Raw genomic sequence first — 25,633 nt, forward strand, 5'->3', positions numbered from 1 at the left:
TTTCTCGAGATTCGGACAAGCTTTTGAAAATATTCTGATCCTAGGATGCTTCGCTTGATTCACGAGAGCGGTTTTAATGGAGGGACAGAGCGAATCTACGTACCGCCAAGTAGATTTCCAGAAGAGCATTATCTAGACTGCTTCTCCGAAAGCTGTTTCACTTTGTACCCGAGGATCTGGATTAGAATCTATCAACAAGTTTTCCTTCGTCTTTGCTCTGTTCCGATTATTCTCGTCCAGTTTTTCGAGCTGTTGAGTATTTCTTTAAGAAGGATGTTGCTAGGAGATCTTTCAATGAGTAAGTAATGGTTTGGATAATTTTTTTATTGAATAGTGATTCTTCCACTAGTGTATATATTTTATAATTTTAATAAATTTATTAAATTTAAATAAATTTCAAAGAATGTCACGAAAATGGTTTAGGCAATATAAAGATGTATGTATTTAAATTTTTTGATGGAAATTATATATATTTATAGAGAAATAGGAAAAATAAGTTACTTTTCTTATTAGCTAAATGTTATTGCATTTGTCTTGTTATGTGGTCCTTTCGCAAATTGATCAAAACTTCTCTTCATAAATAATTAAGCTTAATTAATAACTAAATCTGATATTAATATATCATTTCAATCCATGTTATATTTGTCAGTCTTATTTTCATTATAATATTTATAGGATTATATCGATAATTATATCAGAATTGAAGTGATGTACCGTAGAATGTTATTAAAACGAATTTCTTATAGATCAAAAGTTAACAGAATGTGACATTTCTGTAATAAATTTCGAAAGTTCAATAACCCCGCAAAATTTGGTAGGGATCGAATTAAATATAGACCGATCGAATCCACCGCGGTCGAAGTTTATTAATCACTCATCCGGTAAGATTAGTTCGAAAGACATCTCGCTTTTCTAGCGGCTAATTAAAGCGTTGAACGACGAGTAAGGTCTAAGTAGATAAACTTTTCGATTAAATATTCATCCGCCTGTTCGGAAATGAAAGCTACCGTAAGATCACGTTGGTTTGCCACCTCTTCGAAATTCTCGCAAAACTTCCTAGAAACGTTTCCCTTTGTTTCCTCGTTCCCATTGCTTCCGTACTTCGCGTTTAAATAAAGAGGAAAGGAGGAATTATGATGTATGAAAATACAAATTTTCATTCTTTTTGGATATTTCTATCGAATAGTTCTGATATCTGCGAAGACCAATAGAAATACATATTAGGTAAATTGGTTTCGTACCTTTTCACTTTATACTTTTCAAATAAAATTCAAATTTTATTTATGGATGTGATAAAAACTTACTTTCAAATGTAATTTCTATTTTTCAGAGAGTTTTACAGGTAATGTTTCTTTAAGATTATCATAACATAAGAAAATATTTTAAAATATTCTATAGGACTATATTATTATATATAATTATTGCTAAAAGAATTAAAATTTCTATATCTCATACTTTTTCTTTATTTCTTTCCTTTTCATTTTTGTTTTTTCTTTTTTGTTACTCTAATCGTACTTTTAAAAAAGGCAACGTTTGCCAAATTATAAATAACGGTATTGAGCTTAATAAATCTTTTTAGAAGTTCTCTTTTAGAACGACTTTTCAGTATGTTATTTCGTGATGGTTTTTCCGAAGGTGTCTATTGTACATCGAAAGGCTTAATAACAGCAACGTCATTACTGTTTGAATATCAAACTGACGCACGTTTAATCATTCATATTGTTCATGGAGAATTTAACTTTAAAGTTAATTCACATACGAAGCACAAACGAGCCATTTATTGGTAATTATGTTTGAAGAACAGTATATTCCCGACCATTTGTATTTCACGTTGTGCTATCCATTGATACTTTATTTTTCTATCAATGCTTATAATATTATCTTCACTATATTTCAATGAAATCAAACAATGCATTTCAAAAATCAAATTTAGAAATGCGACCGATATTCATGGATAATATCAGTGATTAATAGAACAAATCTCCGACTTCGAATTCATTAATTATATTTTGTATTATTGTCTGCTTAATATAAATACCATTGGAACAAAATTCAAAATAATCATCTTGCTTGCTATGTAAGCGACTATTTTTACTGAAAATTAAATTCCGTTATTATTTTATCGACAAATAAAAATCTTAATCAACCCTAATCATCTAACCTGCAAACCTGATCAACTTTTATTTGTGCTACAATGTAAAGATTTGTTCATACAATTAAAAGTTATTTTAATGAAGATTCATGCATTTAAAACTTATTCTATCAGTTCAACTTGTTTTACGTGGCACTCGCACATGTATCACGAATCATGTCTAATACCAAATCATCGCAAACGAGAAGTCAATCTACACACCCTGTTCATTCATTCCACAGACACATAGAGATCAATTCTTCTTAACGACTAGTAACCACAGCCAATAACGAGACCGATCCCCAGTCGTTTAGCAGAACATGAAACGGATGAAAGGAAGTGGATCTACCATCAAATCGCCTGCAAATAAGGGGCGCACACCCATCTGGTCGCGTGTCGTCGGTGAAGGAAAGATTAGCGGGCGTTGGGCACGTCAGCTCAATCAGTCTGTGGCAATCTAGGTGTCAGGACACGATGTAGGCACGACTCATGGGCTTCGTTTCACCTTTCCCTCGTGCTCTGTCCGCCTGAATGTGCTTTCATCCCTTCCGTCGGGCCACACCTTGTACATCAACTAATTACCTCGGATTTTAGTCACGCCTTCGACTGTGTTCGTTCACGAACAATTTTGAGCTCGTTAGATACACACAATTGAATTTGCGTTTATTAGCTGATGCTGGTTTTTATTATGTTGTATTAATTATTTCGCTTCATCGCTGACATCTAATTTTTTCTTTCTTCTTTTCATTCGTTTGATGTAAGTAGATGGATTGAGTTTAGAGAGTGGTGATGAACGAATTGTGGATGTTTATGCGAATTGACATTTTTGATTAAACGATTAAAGAGGTGAAACGTTATGGGAAACGTAAATTCAGAAATGCGTAGAATACACGTAATATGTAAAAGTATACGAAATATTTAAACTAAAGTGGAATGAGTTGATTTAAATTCCAATTTATTATCTCTACGATTCTAAACAAAGCAATACAATCTCAAAATCTTGATCGTTAGTTTATATTAGACTCTATCAAGACTTTTCCAACCGCTTTCTGTATTCTCCCCTTGGTTTTATCCACCTAACGGTACCTTAGACTTCACATTCTCAGTATTCCATTACTCTTTGCTCCATCTCGTAGATTTAAAGCCGTTCTTAATACTCTCATTTCACCGCTCGTCGTAATTCCCTTGCTTTCCAACGTTACTTGTCCCCTTCATTCTCTCTTAACCCTTTGCACTCGAGGACTTTTTCGGTGGGGCGTAGCAGCTACTCCGGATGATTTAGCGCATACGTGACGCGTGTCTTACAGCTAGCGTAAAATGATTTTATATAGAAATCAATTTACAAAAAAAATTATATTCTAATAATTTATCTATATTTACATGTTTGGAAATATGATTTTGTAATATTAATTTCTGTATTTTTTTTATGATAACTTATAAAGCATTCACCAAGATGCATTCTTCGATATAATTAATCTCATTTTTCAACAGTTCAAAATCAAGTTCATCTTCATTTCAACTAATTTCACTTCCGAAAACAATTTTTTAAGGGTTTCTAAACTATAATACTTTTGCCATGATCGTCGAATCCAAACTAACTTTGCAGACGTTGTCAGAACCATAATTTCGGAGGCACATGGGATTAAATATTTTATTTCCATTTTAAAGTCTAACACTTTATACTTCCTAACAAAGAACATAAAGAACTAAGGAACCAATTTACCAACCAATATTGCACTCTCATCAATTGCAGATGTCGAAATCTAACATAAACAGGGACTGTCGCTTCTCGTTCGCCACTGGAGTTGCAGCATGGAACGCCGTGGTGAGTGAAAGTCACCTTTCGAGTGCAAAGGGTTAATGCATCCCACCAACGGGAACAATAAAAATATCATAAATTCAAACTTAACAATAGCTTCCTCGTTGCCTTCCTCACTTATATTGGCCATAAAAAGTGTTGGCATATTATATATACTACAGCATTTACGTACTAATTAATTAGATCCGAGTATATTAAATTTCGTATCATTTAGTAGTATCTCCATGCGAATACAGAAATTCGATACTATGAAAATTAATTATAGAACCTGACGAAAAGAACGCCTCACTGGAAACTAAAGATATGTATTAATACTTGCTGTAGTCGCTGTATTTCCATCAATACGCTTCAATCAAATCTCCACTCACCACTCTGATTCTTACCACAGTAAAACTCCATCCAGCATGAAACACTTATAACATTTCCAATTCACTCCCATTCGATTCTTACTCTTCATTAAAACTTCGCCGGTAGTTCTCGAAGAAATCGAGGTCTGAACGAATTATTAACTCGTATGCGCCGCTTATCGGATCTCATTTTAATTCAAATTCGCCTGACTGCATTTTTCCATTTCTCCCTTTCTCCCTTTCTCTTTCTCTCTTTCTCTCTCTCTTTCTCTCTTTCTCTCTCTCTCTCTCTCTCTCTCTCTCTCTCTCTTTCTTCAGAGGCTTCTAGAGAAACATTGGACCTATTCGAAAAATTATTGTAACCCTCGTTCCCCCGTGACACTTCTTGGGTCGAAGAAGTAATATGAAACTCAATCGGTTGTATGATATTAATCATCGAAAAATTGTCACAATGATCGCGATTCGATGATGTTTGGAGCAACGTGGCGATGATGTTAAACAAAATTAAACACACGTTCTTTCGTGGATAGTTCCCGCGGGATCACGCGAAAAGAACGCGTGACACGCGTTTCGTCTCAAGCCCACGGGAAATACGCGTATCGAGTTTCCTTCAGGAAGCGACATTTCCGCCCACGGATGTTCGACGTCGGGCAAAAAGCGCGGGGTTAAATGGTATCTGTCGCCACCCTCGGGGCAGCTTCCTTCTGTTTGCTGAAATTCTACCCTTCTAGCGCGAGTATTTTTGAAAGAGGACCATGTGCGCGTTGATTGGCACGTTCTGTTACCACGAGAGCTTTCTGTTGGTCGCTTTGTTTTGGGGGATGTAGAGGTTGTTGCTTACGTGCTGGTATTAGCGAGTGCTTTGCTATATTATGGACAACAAGGGAACTAGTTTTAATGGGTACTTACTGAATGCGAGGCGATTGGTTATTTAATGTTTGAACAAATTTCGGCAATATGGCAGTTTCACGTTTCATTCAGTGCTTGATAAACTTAAAAGAGGATGAGAATGTGAATGATTATGACATGATTCGGAATAGTTAGAACAGAGAAATTGAAGAATTCGTAATTGGAATAGCTTTTTGTATGATTTTTTATTAATTTTTGTTGCACATATTGTGCACGAATTGTAAATGATAAAGCTACAAGCTTTCATCAGTATCTACGAAAGAAAAGAGCAAAATTACTTAAATAAGGAAAAATAATCCATTTACACCATTTCAGAAAAAAATTGGCATTTATGAAAGACAATGGACCAAAAAATAGAAAGATTACTTATAAATCCAGCGCTTTTTGACGAAGCCGAGAAAATTAATATAAACTATAAAGAATCTTCCTGGAAAGTGAGTTTAACAAAATACAGCGGCACTTAACACTTCTCGAAACGGTTGTTTGTTAAAGTTATCAGGTCGAAACGACTTTCCGGGTAACGCAAGAGAACGTCGGGATTTAGCGGAACACAGAGGGATTTTAATTATACGCGTTTACTCGCGATACGGTAGAACGATCCGAAAAAAACGAGGAGGAAGCCAGAGAAAAGGAAACGAATGGAAAGACAGGATGCAAAAAGAAGCTCATTTAAAACAAGAGAAAAAGGAAAAAGAATAGCGACGTATTTGCGAATCTCGTTAGTCGGCCAGCTGCAAAGGCAGTTCCCTTAATCAGCGCGGAAACGTTTCGCGATCGTGTTCGAACGCTGCAAATCGTTCGAGCAAATATTTCAGAATCACCTGTAATGCCGTTCGTTATGAAAAAGAAGAAAAAGAAAGAAAGATGAGAAAAGGAAGAAATAGACAAAAAGTGAAGAGGAACTGCTCTGCCCTGATAGGGCTGCAGGCAACGGAGAAAAGCGAGTCACGACCAAGGGAATGAACCAAATGAAGAAAGAGTGAAAGAGAGAAGGAAATAAGGAAGCAAAGGAGAAGGAAAAAAGCAGCTCCAATGCAAGGAAATGAACAAAGCACGGAAGAGAGAGAACAGCCCGACAGTAGAACAGAAGAGACGACACATAGCCGAGCAAAGAATGGAAAAACAAGAGAAAGAGAAGGGGGAAACACAAGAGAGAAAAAAAGAAGTTGGTGACGGAAAAGTTGAAAACGTTTTCATCTAACGACACGATCCTTCGGCATTCGTCTCACGTTCATCGATCCACGTTCGTCTGCTTTATTCCGGCGAGCCGCGCCGCGGCGGAATCATTATCCAACGCGTGAGAATTATATGAGTCGCTTCGTGGACGAACCTTTAAGATGACCAACGTCCTGGCTTCACGAATCGCCGATTATATAAGTCGAATTTCCGATTCAAATGTCCTTTTGTTTTCATCCTACGTTCTATCTCAAAATCTCCTTTTGTTATCAAGATTATGTGATCGTATTTGAAGTCGTTCGTGAAAATTGCGTCTTGATCACCACAACTTTTTCGAAATCGATTCGCGCGATCACGTCGCGACGATGCATTGCAAGCCTGGTCCTCTTTTAGGGGTTGCAAATGATAGGATTCGTAAGTTCAAGTTAACGACGTGTCGATGACTGTGTAATGTGTTGATACCTGTGTAGCACGTCGATGATTGTTCCTTAAGTACAACTTACGGAAAATTGAAATATGAAGAGATGTATAGGATGCCGAAGATACTATGCAAAGCAGATATTATATAAAATATGTAACACAAGGTACTGTTCGTCGCTGAGAGCATTTAAGACAAAAGATATCTAAGACAAGAGCAAGTTATTTATAGATACTAAATTTTCGACTAATATGTAGAAAATATCGTTATAATTGTAATCAATCTATCAGAAATAACCAACCAGGCTCGCATATATAATTAAAATTTATTACAATGAAAATTGATTATACGTATTTCCAATTACCCTAAATTCTAAAATCTAAAATTATAATATATTACGAAATTTTAATAACAAAAGTAGAAATCTGATTAAATAACGCTTTCATACGCAATAAGACTTTCATAGCTCCTGCTGTTGCAAGGATCAATTTAAATATTTTTCTTCGCAAAATCTTTGCTTGCAACTGCGTCTAGAAAATTTTTATACGATATTGCATCAGAGGAAGCAACGTTTCCATAAAGACCGAAATAAGATTGAAAACAGACCAGATCTCGCTCGAGTTGCTCTTCGACTGGCGGAAACAAGGTGGATATAAATCGCGCAAGAACGTCTCAGCCAGAGGATCGCAGTCGTAGAGAACTTGAGGGTGGCTGGAGTAGAACTGTAGTGTGGTTTTCGGCAACAAACAGGTTCAACTACTTTTTGACCCGTTATCTTGCTCACGTTCGTAATTGTTCGTGGCACGGAACAGTTCTTGCTATCGAATTCGCGGTTCTTGTGCCACTCCTCGTTCATTTTCCATCGGTCAAGAAGAAATATATTAGAACGAGGAACGTTTAAGAGGAAGAATAGTCTTTGCTTTTTTCCCCGTGTCGGTTTTCAATACGAAAACTTCAACTTAGTTATGGATATTGTTTCTAGTATTTATTCTCTTTCTCGTAATGATATTTTTTGAAAATTCGGGGAGTTGAAATTGAACTAATGGTAGTTGATCCTATTTGGTATAAAAGTTGGAAGAAATTCGAAACATTTGACAAACTCTGAAAGAAAGATATTTTTTCCATCTTATAGCTGGACTTATTAATTGTGGACTTATATTACAATAACAAGATACACGTACGATTAGAAATAATATACACGAAGAAATAACAAGTAAAATGTATTAATACATAACTGCTTTTCAATATTTTATTCGAGAAATCGAGCAATTAAAGTCTTACTAAAAATAATTAATTAAATAACATACATATTTATGATAAAAATAAAAGACTTTATCCTAAATTAATTTGAGACGAAAAGAGATAATTTCTTCTCAAGATACATCTTAAAATACCTAAAATAAAAGTAACAGAAAATCACAAACGTCGAGTATCAATTTTTACTAATTCACCGTTTCCTTTTGATTCCTCGTTCGACGAATAGAATTTCGGACAAATTTTGCTCGGGCAGAAATCAAAAAGTTTCAATCAGAACGAAAAATTCCTATAATCTTGTCGAACAATATTTCTCGCGAAGTTGCGGCCGAAGATTGAACACGTGTAAATGCAATTTCCTACGATAGCAAAGTGTTTTCTAAAATCCTGGACGTCTTGGAGCGCGGAATGCAATAGGAGGGAAACGTAAGGAACTTGCGTTTCGCAAACGTGGCGACAACGTAGGTAAAGTGTGCTAGTTTTATGAAAATCAGTATGCTTTGAACGACGAGATCGTCGAAGGAAAATCGCGTGGGCCAATGCAGTTCAACCTAATAGCGCAATTGCAACGAAACTTAGGCTAGAACTGCTCCACTTTCGGAGAATGGATTCGAGCGCGCAGCTTCGTCTTATAAACTGGCGTACAATGATGGAATATATCTCGACAGTGAGCGCCTCTTAAACGAGCTTCATCTGTTTGCACTACTACCATTAACGTTAGCAAATTTTTTCCTAGGAAAATTTAACTTACTCTTTCCTTACTCTGGAAATCATCAAGATTAGCAAAAGTGGTTGTGACAGTGGTTAAGTTAATCTTATTTTCAGTCATATGGGAATAACTCATCAGGATAGCAGCATTTTCGAGTTAAATAAATATAAAATATAGTTAAAGTATAGTGATAATGATCAACGAACAAAAATGTGTGAAATAGAAAGTAATAAAATTAAAGAAACAAAAATTTCAATATAGATAAAAACATAGAAAATTTAAATATGCATATTAAAATATACAGAATGCACGTAGTACGCAAAAATGCACAAAGTATCCAAAGTAAAATACTCATTATAAAATTTAGAATGCGAAATAAATTTCTATTCAAATTCTATTTCTTTAGTTGTATTTATAATAATATAAATTTGCATAAATACGACATGTTTAGATTTACTTCTTGTATTTTCTTCGCAATAAAGTATTTTTTAATTTAAACCGTGTATGCGGACGTGATTACATTATAAATGAACTAGTTCCCCGGAAACACAAAAATCGTCTGTATATTATTAGTTCCTCAAGTAATTAAATGCAAGGAAGCTGAATTATTTTTCTCTCAAAACCTTATTTTATCGCAAAACTAATTACAGTTTCTATTAAGTCAACGTTTTCTTTTAATTAAGTCAAAGTTTCTACATTCGTCAACGTTGCTCCCTCCCAACTTCAAAGGAATGTTCCATAGGAATTATGTCTGACATCGTAACAATTTCGTTTCTTTATTCAGAGATAACTAAATTAACACCCCGCGAGATTATTTTGGAATACCTTAAACTTCTATGTACTTTCATTTCTTTTCTTAATACAGCTGCAAGATGAAATTGTATTCATTTTTTTAAGTCGGGTCATTTTTTTTTATCATATACATATAAATCGTTTCTTCGACTTGTATGTACATATAATGGCACTGTATTGGAGCTAGATAGGAACGGAATATATAAATAATTCATAAAACATTTCAATTTCCTTAGCAAACCCGAATTTAAACATAACCATTCGCTGATAAATTCCTCATTCTTCTCGTATCTTTCATAATCCGGAATCTGCCAGCAAGGGGTTGAAAAAGAAGAACTGCTGAGTAAGATGAAAAGTTTCGACTACATAAAGAGGATACAAACGATTCCCTTAGTTCGTCGACATACAGTCCAGGATCTTAAACGAATTTGACGAGCGCCGTTGGAGGAATGAATTCTCTTTCGACTCGTTCGCGGGAGGCCAAATAAGAAATTTAATCGTCGACGTCGGCGAGATGGAGCGACGAAAACTTTTATTTGTTCCCCGCGAGCAAGCTTACGGCGCGCGAAGCATGCGAAAAGTCCAAAACGAAGTTTTCGAAGCGACTTCAAGCTCCAGTCGAATATCGCAAATTCGGCCCCCGTATACTTTGCTCTACGATGAGACGATTCGAATCCATCCTTGAAAATAGAACGCCCTCGCCGTTGCCGAGTGACTCTCTTCTACCAGAGCGACTATTCAAACGTTGCATTCAACTTCTGTCGCAACTTACCCTTCTACACTCATTTCGTATTCGTCGTGTTTCCCTCTTCTTTGTATCCGGAATTTCTCCGCTACTTATAAAACGAACTCCTTGATGAAAGTTGACGCTTCATAATCGTACGAAGTTTTCGTGGAAGTCGAAATTGTTAGAGAATTGTTTTTTAAAATATTTGGAATACGCGTGGCTTGGATATTTCACAACGAATTCAGTGAATCGTTAATTTATTAGGAATCTCGTAACTCCACAGAGTTCTCGTAGGAACAGGAATTTTCAGAGGTATTGTTTTTTAAAAAATAATTGAAATATGCGTTGTTTGGGAATTTTAGTGTAATTTTGTTAATTTCATTAACTTTCAGTATCAAACGAATTGTTCGCTTATAGTATTAAAATATTAAATCATGGTGTTTTCATAAATATTATTTACGTAATAGTATAAATTCTCCATGCCAAGTTTTGTTACCTTAATAATTGTGGTAATAATTCCAGGTAACAATGTACCGTTAATTTCAAGAAAAATTTCTAGAATGAAATTTTTGAAAATACTACTTCCCTGACAAATTTTACGTTGTAACATAGCAATTTTATGCTCGTTTCTGTGCCATGTTTCTTTTGTCACAAGAAGATAATATTCCTCGTACTAATACAAATGCCAAGAATATAAACGACAGGAATAAAGTAGCAACGAAGCAAGTATCATCTAAAAATTCTTTCTCCGATGTCTTCTAGTTTTTCTAGATCGTGAGCAAAACCACGAAATTCCAGGTACCAAGGAAACAGACAATGACAAATCTCTGTTTAACGATTTGCAAACACGAGAAAGTTGTTTGATATTTAAAAAGTCGGAGTAGAAAGGTTAAGACGATATTTACAAAAAATTAGAAGTTTAATCCTAAACTTTGTCTTCTAATAGAATAAATAGTTGCACTGAAATAATCATAAATTACAGCCTTGATACTCTATTTATAATTTCCGTAGTTTCTATGATAATTAAATATCACAAGAATTTCTACCCAAATTAATATTAACGAATACATAGCATATTAATGATAAATAGAATACGTTATAAGTTTAGAGGCAGTTTCAAGGAATAATAAACGTATCTGACAAACAATGATTGCAAAGTTGCTTTTAACTCTCACAATTACTTTTAATTATACTACATTTTATTCTGTCTTCTGTATCTTTCTTTTTCTGTACTTTATTATATACCTCATATACCTCATTACGATTCTTTGGAACGTCTTCCTACCTCTTTTACAATGACAGAACAAGTAATTTCCATAAAACTGTTACGAGATCCTCGTTAGTAGCCAAAAGATTAAAAGACTCTAAATTTGATTCAGACACGATACCAGCGACCTAAGGCTTCAACGATCCTGCTTTATGACCGATGTCCATCTCGTAAAACCTAGCTCTTAAGACGCTAAAAATCCTCTCATTTTCGTCCATCCAATCTATTCTTCCAAGTTACACAACATACAGCTCCAATAAACCGCCCCTATCTAACGATAATCAAATCGTTACTCCAACTCAACTTAATTTTACCAAACTGTTTCTGAATTTACCTCATTCAAGGACTGGTAACTAGATTTTTGTCAATTTACCAGTCTTAATCCTTCCTCCATTTCGTTTCTTTACGAAACGTCAGGCTGTGATCGCTAATTGAAAACCGTCGCGAAATTCAAGTCGCAATCGGTTAAAGCTTGTTCGCTCTGGAGCTTCGAATAGGAGTTCCTTAATCCCGACGAGATTCCACCAGCGTTGGTTATCTGGCGACGATTAAAATGCGATTTTAATTTACCACGCCGCAACGGATTTACACTGCTATGGCTCTTGAAACGGCTCGACGGTAATTTCCACCCCCGATGTCCCGTGAAATCTGACGCTTTTCCGGTTCTCGTCTTCTATCTCGCAGCGTCCTTCGCTTCCATCGCTTTACCCGGAGATTGGATTGTGGCTGAAGCGTCGAGGATCATGACGTATCGATCTCGCGTATCGGAATCCCAGTTCGTTCGAGTGATTAAATGGTAGATTAGGTTATGATTAGAAGCAAACTGGGTGTGGCGGAAGGAATCTCGTTCGTCAAAACGGCCAAGTAGCTAGCAGTAGTCACGCGATTCCAAGTGGATTTATGTTTGAGAATATATTTAATCTTCTTGCTTCTGACAAGAGTTTACATTTGGCATTCGCAGAATTTGTAGAAATAAAAGAGTTCCCTTGAAGAATTTATCTTTACATTTTGAAAATTTTCCTTATTGTGAGTTATTACTTGTAGAAACATTTTATGAATATATTATGCGTATTGTATGAACCATTTTGAAATTTCATTAACAGATACCGTAACGAGACTCGACAACCATGATTTCAATCATTTACGATTCAGTCCTTAATTGGTATCGTTGAATTACGAGCGATTCATAGAAGTTTGGGTTGTATCATTTAATTCTCATTCTGCTATCATTTCCCATGATAATAATTATCAACGTTAGTTTACAATTAAATATTATAAAATTAATATCATAACTAAAATCTAATTTAAATTGTTATGAAAACTTACGATTCAACGGTTTCACTTACGAAATAATGTTTAATTGTATAGTCAAAAAAATGTAATTTAATTTGTGTAATCTATATTTGATTAGCCGTAACAAATGTCGAATTACATTAGTATAAATATCAATGTATTTTAAGTAAAATAGATATAACATATAATGAGGTTTCATATACACAACAATCGGAAATGAGAATGAATTATATCGATGTTCAACAATTTGAGGCTGGTTTTTAAACACCAGTTGATTGGAAAGTGATTGTTTGGAAACTCGTTGCGCCTGATGCGATCGAACTTTTTTATTATGCTCCTGTCGATGACCACTTTTCTCTTCCTAAAGGTCATTGAACCATTTCGATGACGCACGGGTACTGAGAAACTTTTCCGGAGAATTAACTCTTTTGCTCTGATTCGTACCCTTGCTTGTGGCAGTAACGCCATCATCCCCTGTGAGAGGTTGAATTATTACAGTTCACCGTTTCCCCCGTCATTCGACGGCTACATCAGGCTGATGATATGAAGTACCATCGACGACATCGTGCAATTTCTGAAAGCTTAATATCGAGTTGTTAACGAGGAGAATTATTAGTTTGTCACTGAGACCGAAGCTGAAGGGTTTTTCCTCATTCGCTGTGTGTCTGCTTGTATGACTTTGAGTAGTCATAATGAAATGTAACTACGTTCGAGTATTTCAAGTAATGTTCCTTCCTTTTTGAAGTAATCTTCCTCTGGTACCTCAATCCATTTGTAAATAAATCTTAGATATAGTATATTTTCATATAAATGTGTTTCATCTATCTTTATATACTAATTTTGTAAAAAACGAATGGAGAACTTCCTTATTAAGAGAATGCAAAATAGAAATTATTTATCCTGCCCTAAAAATTAAATGTACTTATTCGAAATAAATATTATTTTACAAGACTTTATTAATTACCTTCTTGTTTTACACTATATATTTTCTGCCATAGTATACGTTACGTTGTATATTAAGGTCTGAAGCACCGAATTTCACGTAAATAACTGCACCTTAAATTCTATACTGGTTATGTTTCTCATCCTTTTCCTTTTTCCTTGTATTCAATTTCTGATTAATACACACTTTCTCGATACAGATACCAAAATACCAATTAACCGCTCACCATATCCACCAACATCCATAATAATGCTAGAGATAATGGTGCTCCATTTTCATAGATACTATAAATCTCCCACAAATCCTACATTTGTCTTAAAATTTAATTCCAATATTTAAGGAAAATTTGGAACTTTATACTTTATGAAGATTCTCATTTTTACTATTTTCTATGCAATAAAATAATATTTAATATAATTTCCTCTCTATATAATAATAATTTTTAAAATAATATATATTTGTATACTCATATGTAACTTAGACTATCCTCAAACAATTACTACACGTTATACGTACATGAATACTAACACGTTAGCAATTCTAAATTGAAAGGTCATCGTTTATGCTAATGTTCGATCTCGATTACACATGTTTCTAATTAACATGTTTAATAAAGGATACAGGGTTCGAGATACGTACGAGAGATTAATTACGAAGATATGTTTTAATAAGAATAACTTCTATAAAATATGAATGGGACTAGAGTTATTATTAATAATTAAAAAAATGAAATAATTTAAAATTTCAGAATAACTACAGTTAAATAAATTTGGTGCTATAATAATTTATTTTATTCCAGTTTTTATAAGTATTTCTATGTATTATTCGCATAACGAAGTCCTGCTTTCAATCGCATAATTCCATTTGAATCTAAATTACAGTTGTAGTATCAGATACAAGAAAGTTAATGAATTAAACTTGTAATAAATTGTCTGAAGAATTATTTATTTAGAAAAGAAGTACATGGTATATCAGTAAATAATGAAAAAGACACAAAAGAGATAAATAACAGTAGAACAGAGAAGAAAAACAGAAAATAGAGAAAAAATATGAAATTGAAGGATCGAATAGGTGGAAGAAAACACAGCAATGTAGAGAAGTTCAGTTTCAACAGACAGAAGAGCTGTTCAATGAAAAATCGTTAGATTCGCGTGTTTAATACTCAACTGTACTATCCTCGATCATTGATAAATCACAAAATCGTATATCTGTGTACATTATCGTGATAATTGCACTCGATACTGAAGATAGATGGTAGGGAAAATATCGATATTTCCTGCTCATAAAATATTGACAATCGAAACCATTTTTCCAGTTAAATTACAGCGAGAGTTGAAACAAACTCAAATAGAGCTCGAGCAACGCAAAAATTTATTTGTCAACATTAATTTTTAATATTTTACGATATATTTTCTACAAATTTATCCATGAAGTTATACGTACTGAACGATTTATATGATTTTTGTAACAGATTTACAGAAGTATTATGTATTTCTGATTTTTGTTAGCGTGGAATGATGAAATTAATACTGCCACAAATATTTTAATAATTTTATGACAGCAATAAAACGCAAAGAATAATTTGTATATTTAATATTCCAAAAATTTTCGGAAACATTTAGAAGCATCTAAAACATCACACGATTTCGAAATAAAAGATCTTCCTTCTGTCACGAAAATTTTTTTCTCGCATCCTTCCGTGTCAAAGATATCGCGTCAAGTTGAAAAGGCAGTGAATTCAAAGGGGCGGAAGACTTACATTTTCACAGCCTAAACATTTGCATGCCGTTATTCGATAATTTTATTAACTCTCTGAAAAGGAAACGAGCGATCATGCAGTTAAGAAGAAAAAAAAAGAAAAGAAGAGAAAAAGAAATGAGGAGGAAACTTTAAAGGGATTTCTAAGCAGTTCACGATACTCGTCCATCGTCTACTATTTCGAAAGCTAGACATTCCACTTGGCTTGATTCGTTCTATTTCAAGAGATTTCGTTTCCTTTCTTCTACGCTTCCCTTTCGCGTTCCTCTTTCGTATGGCTTTGTTTTTTCGCAAGGTTATACGAGCCACTATTCAACCTTCTGAAGATTTCTTTTATTTCACTACGGAACAGATAACGAAAGCCAGACGTATCCAGTGATACAATGATAAACGGTTTTCCATTTAACAACTTCGAAGAAATATTGGTTGTCCGGAAAATTCTTTCCGGTTTTTTTTTCATCCCCGTCATTACTTGAAATTAGAAATGGAAATGCGATGCATCAGATTGTTTTCCGTTAAATTGTGGGGAACCCATACATTAAAACGGTTTATATGGGCAAGCTTCACAAAATGCTCGTGGATGGTGGATTTTAATATTTTTTACATTTCTGCTAATTCACGTGTCGTATAGGGTGGGTTATTCTCGATCAATGTTTTGGTCTGATCTTCATCAATGATGGAGCGGGGCGTTCCTGACCTTCAAGGTTAAAATCACCAGCTTTATTCTTTTATCCATAGCATCGTCGCAGCGCATATTTTGTTTCTGCTTGTATGGCATTTTTGTCTTTCCGATAAAAAAAAGCATCAAATGCCTGTTATATACTTTGTTTTCTTCCATATTTAAAAGTGTATAAAACTAACGAAAATTAACGTATCTTAACGAAACCTTTTTCCAAAGATGTCTAAATTATCACTTTTTAAAATATCTACACATGTCATTTGTTCTCGATTGTTCTAATATATTCGGACCTGTCCTAATGCCACCTACCGAAAATCGGCACGAACTTTCCGGACAGCCATAGGATATCTATTATCCGTTCTATTATGCAATGATGAACCATATTAGTTTCTTAACTCTTTCGCCGGAATTTTCTTTCACAGAAATATGTCCTAATATTAAAACTCTGAATGGAAGAATTCAACAATAGTTTAGTCCCTTAGCAAAGAATTTGTAATATTTTCGTAGAAAATGAAAAAGGCTATTCCTTTTCATAAGAATTCATAAAGAACTCATAATGTCTGTTAAATTCAAATAAATATACAATACTGTACAAACATTTTATAATTAAGCATACTAGTTAAAAATTTTCTAATTTTGTAAATGAATTTAAGGATGCATGGTATTATTTTAGTTTTACCGTATACCTTAATAAATATTTCACTAAAGAATTATTCATTTAAAATACTTAATATTTTGTGTAACTTAGAAAAACTGAAATAAATAGATGATAAAAATACCGACATTAAAGATAAGATAATACGCTAATTCAGCAGAATTTAGAACAAATTATGAACTAATGCTTCAACAAAATAACATTTTAGAAGTATTATTTTCCATTCATATATATATATTTTTCTATGTATATTATATATATATATTTTTTTATATTTATTCTTTATAAAAAATACTTAAATATTTATAATTTTTTTATAATATATATATATAATAGTTACAATAAATGCAATAAAATACATGAACGCGGTGGTGAAAAAGAATTAACCGGAGATCGTGACACAGGCTCTTACACGTCAACATTCGTTCGATCCTATTCCTTCACTCTATCTCTTTTTTGTTTTTTCCCGTCGTACGCGATGTTTTCCTCATTAGTTACCAACAATGGAGTCGAGCTTTCATGAATATTTACACAATACCAAACGAGAGTGAGGAAGTCAGTCTGCAACAACACATCGATTATATTCTAGTTTGATCGTCTCTCGTGAATTATGTTCCCATTGTTGGCCGAATATGCGTGTTTATTTCTTGACACTGAAAGGAAAACGGGGCAGTGGCTTGATGCTTCACGATCGATGATGTTCGCAATGAACATGGAAGACTTATCGATGATCATCGTAGGCAATCGTACATACGCTTTCATTAAAAAATAGAGAAAGGAAATCCACCTGTAATTTCACTTCCTTATGTAATCGAGGAAGGCCCGTAGATCGTTTATTAATCAACGTTTTTCTATTTGTTAATCAACGAAATTGATAATTCGTTTCTTGGAATTAAATAAAATTCATAATAATAAGTGCGCAAATTTTGTGGTGCAAAATGATGATAATTTTACAATAAAATATGTTTCTATTTATTAAATTGTTTTTCTGTTTTTAATTAATTGATTTCTAATTGATTAATTAAAGAAGAAAATTGCTACTCTGTTTATGGGAAATCAGTAAAGTGTGTATGAATCAGTCTTATGCTTGTTGCGTAACAAAGTTATAAAGTATTGATACATATAGGTATCCTGTACTCATGTTGCTCCTGTAACTTATCCTGCGAACATTCAAATGCATATAATCAAATTTTCGCAAAAATTTACTAATAGTTCTAGAAATACCGTTCACGTCTGAATTTAAAAATTTCATGAAAATCTAAAATCATGATAAGAATATAAAATAAAGAAGTAAAACTAAAATAAAATTTACAAATAAACAAAATCTGCAACTACAACAGAAGTTACAAGAATTTGAATTGAAATTATTCGAAATTATTCACAGATTATTCGAATTGAAATATCTCATCTTAGTTTATCGTAATTTCATTCGACGACTATTTAAAAAATGAAAACATTGTATTTCGCGTGAACTATATATCTGTATATCCAGAAGCGTATTTGCATCATGAGTATGTGGAATGATCGTTCAATTCTTAATCGACTTGTTAGTCGATCGATACGACCGAAGTTTCGTATTCTGGCATTCGGAACGGGGCAAAGACTTCCGCAGCAAGATTCTCGATGGATACGTAGAGCTTACTGGTTTCAAGTTTCCAAGGAAAACTCCGGCTGGAATGCAACTAACACATTTGCATCTCACCGCATCGGAAACTTAGGAGCGACCAGGCCACAACTTGACCAAAACTCAGCCAGCTACATCGAAGTAGTTTCGACTGGGATCCTGTAAGGATTAAGTCAGTGGCAGCCGATGTCAATCGGTGCCTGTTACTTTAGTGTTACTGTTTGTGTGCCAGAGCTTTTGTCACGTCGAACTTTCGTGGGAACAAAGACATGTTTCCGGTTACTTTGCAAGACTGGCAGAGGTAATTTAAAGATCTTTTGATTTGCATATTATTAACAATTTTTTAAATTATATAAAGTAACAAGCAAAATTTTTTTTGTATAAATCATACAAAAGTTATTGCTCGATATTGCTTTACTGAAAAAAAACATATTTTTATTCAAAGAAAACTAATTGTTGTCCTTTTGTAAACACGATAAAATCGTTTCCACAAAAGTGATAGAATTTCAATTTCTTCGATATCGGAGATTACGTTGTTTTACACGATCGTATTTAACAAAAATTGTTGAACGCGTTGAATGAAATTCTAATAAAAATCGAAATATATGCACCTACATCTATTTACAACCAATATCCAGAATGAGTAGTTTCTCCCGTCATGTTTTTCAGTTCTAACTATATGATGTACAGTATGATATCTGTCCCGTATGAAATTGTTCGAACAATTTGCAAAAATATGTAACTTTTATCAAAATATACACATTAATGCCAGTTAATCACTACAAGTGTAATTATTATAAGTATAATTATTACAAGTACTTATTACATATGTATAATAAATGATATTTAAATCACAATATATTTTCATAAATTCCAGAAACTTTCGTACAATATCCGACCTCTCTAATAATTTCGATAAATTGAATTAAGAATTAATATTTTCATGTAATATTATAGCAATGAGAAATTATCAGCTAAAAGTGGGTAAAACCATATCGGGGTTTCCAATAGCGGTTCACAGAGGCACGAGGTGGAACTATTTAGACGAATCAATATATTTACACAATGATAAAATCTAGGCATATCTCACGAACCGAAGCTAGAAGGAAGGAGGGCTGAAACGAACATTTAACGTAGCATTCGGCTCTCGAGGTCTGACAATTTTTATTTTGCACGCTTTTCCGGCAACGTACCAGCGACCGGTTTTATTCGAATTTGCCGTGATCAATCTCCAGGCACGCGCGAATTTTCGATTTCGCGTTCGAAAATTGCAGCCATTCATTTCGCGATACGCGTCGACGCTAATAAACGAAAACGTTGAAAAAAGTCCGGGACGAACAATAGCTGGGAAATGAGGGGATGCGGCCGACGAGCGCGGCCTGTTCGGCGTACGGCCGAATATTCGATTCGTTTGTACGGTTGCTTTCGTTACCGGCGACAGTTTGTAAATAAATTACTGCATTCGAATTGCACTTTACACTGTCAATTCTATAAATCTGACAGTATTAGATAATTTGAGAAATCTTTCAGAGAATTAGAAAACTTCTTCATAACTTTTTATTGTAAAATTTTGTAATATTCCTTAATATTCTTCTCTTTCAGTATCAGCTTTTCTTGTAATTGACTCGTGCATCTTCAGAAATTTCGTAGGTTTCCTGCGAAATTTCGTATTTGAAGATTTGGATGATTGAGAAATGACATTTGTTAAGTTCTACCATCTTTTATTCCTTCCGGTAATTTGAGGAAAGTTGTAATCGTAAAATTAAAGCGGATTCCATTTATCCGAGGAAAATTAGAATCACTAAGAAAGAATTCGTTGAACCGTGGTTACTAGTACGTACACATAAATTCGAGGATTTATTGAACGTGGGAGGGGAGTGTCAGTTTTACAACGACTTCGTAAAATTCGAAGTCAATCGGCAGGTAGACCTGTGATCTAGATACGCGACATAGAATTTTTCACTTCGTATTTGAATAGTTTTATCAAGGGGGTTTAAAGAATCGTTTGATTACTCTTTACAAATTGTTAGCACGAAACGAACTTTAACCCTGAATTGCTAAAAAGATTTACACTTCCTTTACTCGTGGACTAACAAATAATAAGATACTACAACTAGAGTTGATGAAATTGACTTTTAATAGGCTCAAATATAAACCTTCCTGATAACTTCTTCAACCGTAAGAGAATGAAAAGAAAATTATCACGAATGAACGCATCACGTTCTTTCTCGTTCCCAGCGATCTTTGTCTATCGTGAAGCAGAAGTTCGTTCGTCAGAAAGTGATTTCCAGTAGGCGGAACAAATTTCCTTAGGATCAGGACGCGTTTCGTAGCTGATCTCACGAGGATTCTTACGTTGGAACTTTCGCCTCGAATGTGACGAGGCAACGAAACCTCCAATTTTACTACTCGTCCTCCTTTTTGAATTCGTTACCCACATTCCCTGAAAGACTTGGCATCCACGAGATCCACGAAGATTCCAAACCTATAAATATACCTTCTCGTTACGGCCATTTTTGTAACTGACTCTGAATAAACAATATAATTAAGTGGCTCGTTTTTCGAATACTTTTTTTACCTCGTTTTCATTACGGTCACGTCTATTTATTGCTTAAAAACAATATTGTCAAATTTCAAAAAATTTCGTCATAAACTCTTACAATAATTTAATTGCTATTTAAATGTAACTGGAAGACTTACAATTATTTATTCATTTTTTAATTGGAAAATATTTGTTAATAATGTGTTATATGTTCTGTTTCAGGTAAGAGGCTCTGATTATTATTCATGAATGCAATATTCATATAAAATGCGTTATCGGAGCAAGCCTTAACACTGTAAGTAAAAAATGTATTGATCATGTTATATTTTTTTGTCAATTGATATTTTCTGTGACATGATGCTTGAAAGCTTCAATAGAAATTGAAAATCAAATCGAGAAAGGAAAGAGGGTAATGAGTAAGCTATGTTGAAATAAATAATATGGAAATAATTTGTCATTAAAATATTCAATGCTTGCGAAATTTATTGATCACCTAGATCGAGATAGAAAACTTGCTATTTTCAAATAGAATTTTCAACAGTTCCAACCTAATATATTTATTTTAATACCAAGTACACAGTGGTTAAGAATAAAGAATAAGTGCATTCCTGATATGAGAAACAATATTTTGTTAACAAAACATCTAAATTTTCTGGATTCGTTGAGAAATTCCAATAAACAGTCAAAATAAATCGCTAAACACACAATGAGATTAATGAAGCAGTTTTAATTAATCATAAAAAACAACTTTGTTTAACGCGCTGTAAATCCAGTCACCTTAACAATCACCAAAATTCATTATCGGCGCACGCGTGCCCCAATTAACATGATTGCAATCGCTAATTGCTGAAACTTTTCTAATCCATCTGATGTCTCAACCGAATCCGCTAACCAGCAGAAGAAAACCACCAATCACATCTCTATCGTTGTCGTCTAAAAATTTTCGAAGCAGCGTGGTATAGGAGTTTCGCGTGCACGAATGATCCATGAATCGACAATAGCGTGCACATATTATTAGCGCGGCTTGGCCGTGCCAAATATAAAGTCAAGGCATGGCGGTGAAACGGAATTCCGGCCTTCGTAGTCATTCGCGAAAACACCATCAGTGCCTTCTCGGCATTTCACGCGGCATGATCGTCGCACCTAAGAGTTTCTCCCCCCTTTACTTCGCGGGAGAACTCTAGAGAACTTGCGTCGAAATTGGCGGGAAAATTCCATCCATTCGCGAAAATGTGAGCAATCCCGTATAATCGATTCCTAGGAAAAGCGTTGATTGTTGGAAATTGTGAAACGTTAATTCTTATTGCGTAATTCGTGAATACTGAAAGTGTAGTTAGAGTTATGGATGAAGTGTGATATTTTAATTGAAATTTAGGGTTATTGGGGACACTGAAGAAATACGGAGAAATTGTAAGTTGACTGATGTGCTTTTGGAAACTTAGATCCTGTATCTTTTTTTTAATTTCGTTCCTGTGAATACTCTATTCCAGAATTTTGCAATTTCGTAATATTTTTTATTGAGAATTAAGGATATTTTTTGAGATAAGAGTCAGGTATAGACGATGTGTTTGTAAAATGCGAGCTATTCAGATAAAATCGTCGTATTTCAGGAATCCGGAGTCAGGAATCAGAATCACTTGTATCACTTGGTGAATTTTTCTCGAGCTTTCTTAGCTGTCCAGTTCCTGAACTCCTTAAATAAAATATCTAGAATTCTTATAGATTACAGATAGCATTGTATATAAATTCTTATGATCATATTTTGTCACTGCTTATTCACAATTATTTGATCAATCAATAGAAGTTTTCAAAGAGGTAGAGGTTATCACTGGAAATTTGTACTGTTACTAGTCTTTAAAATTTATTAGAACGATAAATTGCATTAAACCCAAGAATTCCAGTAGTCCTCAAATGTAGAATAAAATTGTTGCATAGCATTTTTTAAATAGCTGACCTATTAAGTTAGTTACAAATTCAAAGTAATAAAGGAAAAAACAAAAATTCGTCCGAGATTGTTCATTTAAAATTTTTTATACGTGTCACGTTTTCCCAATTTATTTTTCCCATAAAACGAAGAAGAAGAGGTAGAAAGCAAAAAAAAAAAGAGGATGCGATGCGTGTCATCCGCCCTGTTCTTTCTCCATCGCCTAAATCCACTCCCGATCGAATATTCGAAAAAACGTTCACCGTATAACTTCAGCCCCCGAAGTCACACGCTTGCACTCGCCAACGTTAATAACGAGACACCAGCAGCACCGATCCATGCATATCGATGTATGGGATCGATAAATATTTATGTCGTGGCACACGAAATATTGATATCGTCCACGATTTAATGCATTCCACGCGAAGGAACCTCTCCAATCAACGAGTTTCCTCAGTTTTTTTCCAAAACGGTCCGCTTGACGATTCGCCTTTTTATTACTTTTTTCAATCGTCTGTCCGCTCGTCCATCGAAACTCGTTTGGAAAATTTCTGCGATTCATCAACGCGGCTCATTTCCACTGCGTCGATCGCAATTTACTTCTCTTCTCCAACGATCGACGATAATTTCACAAGGTGCAGGTTGCGATTTAATCGCGTCCTTCGATTTGATTGAACAACAGCCCGATAAGAGGCGACAGGAGACCACCTATAGAAACGAAGACCGAGTTCGGTCAGCCTCTTAATGACCGTTTGTATCGTTTAATGAACACCGGTGTCCAAGCTAAGGTGTAGTCCCTTGAGAGAAGATACATGTGTAGAGACGTTTTGGAAGCTGCCTTTTGACGTAGACAATGCATATTTCGAATGGCTGCAAAGCCATAGGGAGAGAGCTGAAGGGATCCAGTCGATGGAAGCTGATCTGAGACTTACCTCTCTCTCTCTCTCTCTCTCTCTCTCTCTTTCTCTCATCTCTTAAGAGACTTCTCTTACGAAGATTATCAAGAAGAGACGAAGTTTCCTATATCGTCAGGGACAAGAATGGTAAAAATCGGAGGAAGAAAGTATTAAGGACTGAAGACAGAGAGAAATGAAACTAGCGGAGGAGTAGAGCAACCTCGATGTACCTCAAATGGAAGCGAAGAATCGAGCGTTTTTTCAGTTTCATTCCGTTTCATTAAAAATCGGTGCTGGTACGAGGATAGATGGAAAAGAACTAAGAACGTAGGACTCGACGAACGAAGGAAAATAAGGGAGACCGGCAAGCGAGAAAGTAACAAAGGAACCACTCTGAAAAACAAAGAAACTGTCAGTGAATCTCGAAGAAAGAGGGGTATGGTTGGAATTTTGGGAGGAATGAGAGACCATCAGGGACGAAACGAACCGAGCGAAATAGTTTGCTTTGATAGAGACGTAGACAGAGGTAAATGCTTGCTAGCCAAGGCGAGCGGAGCACGGCTGGAAACAGTTGTCACTTCGTGATTAGGAGTTCAATAGCCCAGAAGTGCTATTACCACGAGACACGCTTCTGTGCTACGTGCGTATGGATACATGTACACGGGTGTGTGTGTGTCTGTGTGTGGGTGTGGGTGTGGGTGCGTGTGTGTGTAGGAAGAGGTAGATGAAGAGAATGGTAGAGAGAGAAGGAACGCTGAGAGAACTTCAATGCAATTCTCAGGCGGGGTCTCGATATTCGTGAAGTCAGCCGCTTACGCATACTTGTGCAGTGTGCATGTTTGCTGAAAGCAAGTGGACCAATAGCCAGGGAAAGATGACTGTCATGTCGAGGAACATGGATTCCACCGAGTAACTAGTCGCATCTTGGCCTCGCTATTATACTCGAAAGGCCGAATCCGTTTGACCAAGTGTCCTTCGCCGCCGTCTATTGGCTGAACTACTGGCACAGAACTTTGGAACCGGCCAAGGATAAGACCGATAATTGGCTGGAGATGGATTCCGATTTTGCAGCTCCCCGATCGTGACCTGTTTGTTAACGAACTCGCTGTTCGAGTCTCTCTGGGGTGCGGTGAAAGCCGAATTTTTCAGGACAAGGATTTCCGAGGCTCCGAATACTTTCCGAATGTGGATCCAGTAAAATGAAGCGTGAAACCTGGAGACTTTGATTTTTACAGTGAAAGGAATTACGAACTAGGAAAAGTTAAGAGAATTGTTTTTATTCAATTTGAGCGATGTGAGAAATTGTATTTGGAGAAGTTTTATTTCTTTTAATTTATATATGTGTAGAAGTATATATCGTTTGCAATATCGTTATAATTAGGTAGATTGTGGTTTTTTATGCATTTAAAGAAAATTTGAAAGAGCAAAATTGTACAAAATGCACATAATATGAAATAGTATAGCGTGCTTTCTATAATAGTAGGTAACACAATTTTCGATCGGGATTCTACTTTTATAATTATATTCTCAAATCTATGAATGTGCACAGAAATCCGTGGTATAGTAATGAGTTTCAGATTTATTCATGGTTGTTAAGAATATCAAAGAGCTCATCAATTTCGTTACAAGAATTTACGAAAAAGTGGCTTATTGAACTTTAACTACAGTGAGCCAGATCGCGACTTTTTCATCGAAATTTCATAACCGATATTCCCTCGTGACTTATTTGCGGTGTTGAATCCAACAACGCGGTATTTCAGAATTCTCGAT

General features: G+C 34.9%; 1 protein-coding gene across 11 annotated transcripts in view; it reads left to right on the top strand.

Moving 5' to 3' along the window:
• LOC122565710 (protein eva-1) overlaps window positions 1-25,633 on the top strand; it is a 328,494-nt gene that overhangs the window by 77,628 nt on the left and 225,233 nt on the right. The window contains exon 2 of one of the 11 annotated variants that reach the window (XM_043722160.1): window positions 3,885-3,956. The exons of 8 other annotated variants lie outside the window; for them this stretch is intronic. The gene's annotated coding sequence lies outside the window, so the exon portion shown is untranslated. Of the gene's footprint in view, window positions 1-3,884; window positions 3,957-21,265; window positions 21,339-22,216; window positions 22,454-25,633 lie in introns of those variants that run through there. 2 more of the 11 variants (XM_043722074.1, XM_043722422.1) reach the window with 2 other exon arrangements.

This window comes from Bombus pyrosoma, linkage group LG1 (genome assembly GCF_014825855.1).
Source record: "Bombus pyrosoma isolate SC7728 linkage group LG1, ASM1482585v1, whole genome shotgun sequence".
NCBI lineage: Eukaryota > Metazoa > Arthropoda > Insecta > Hymenoptera > Apidae > Bombus > Bombus pyrosoma.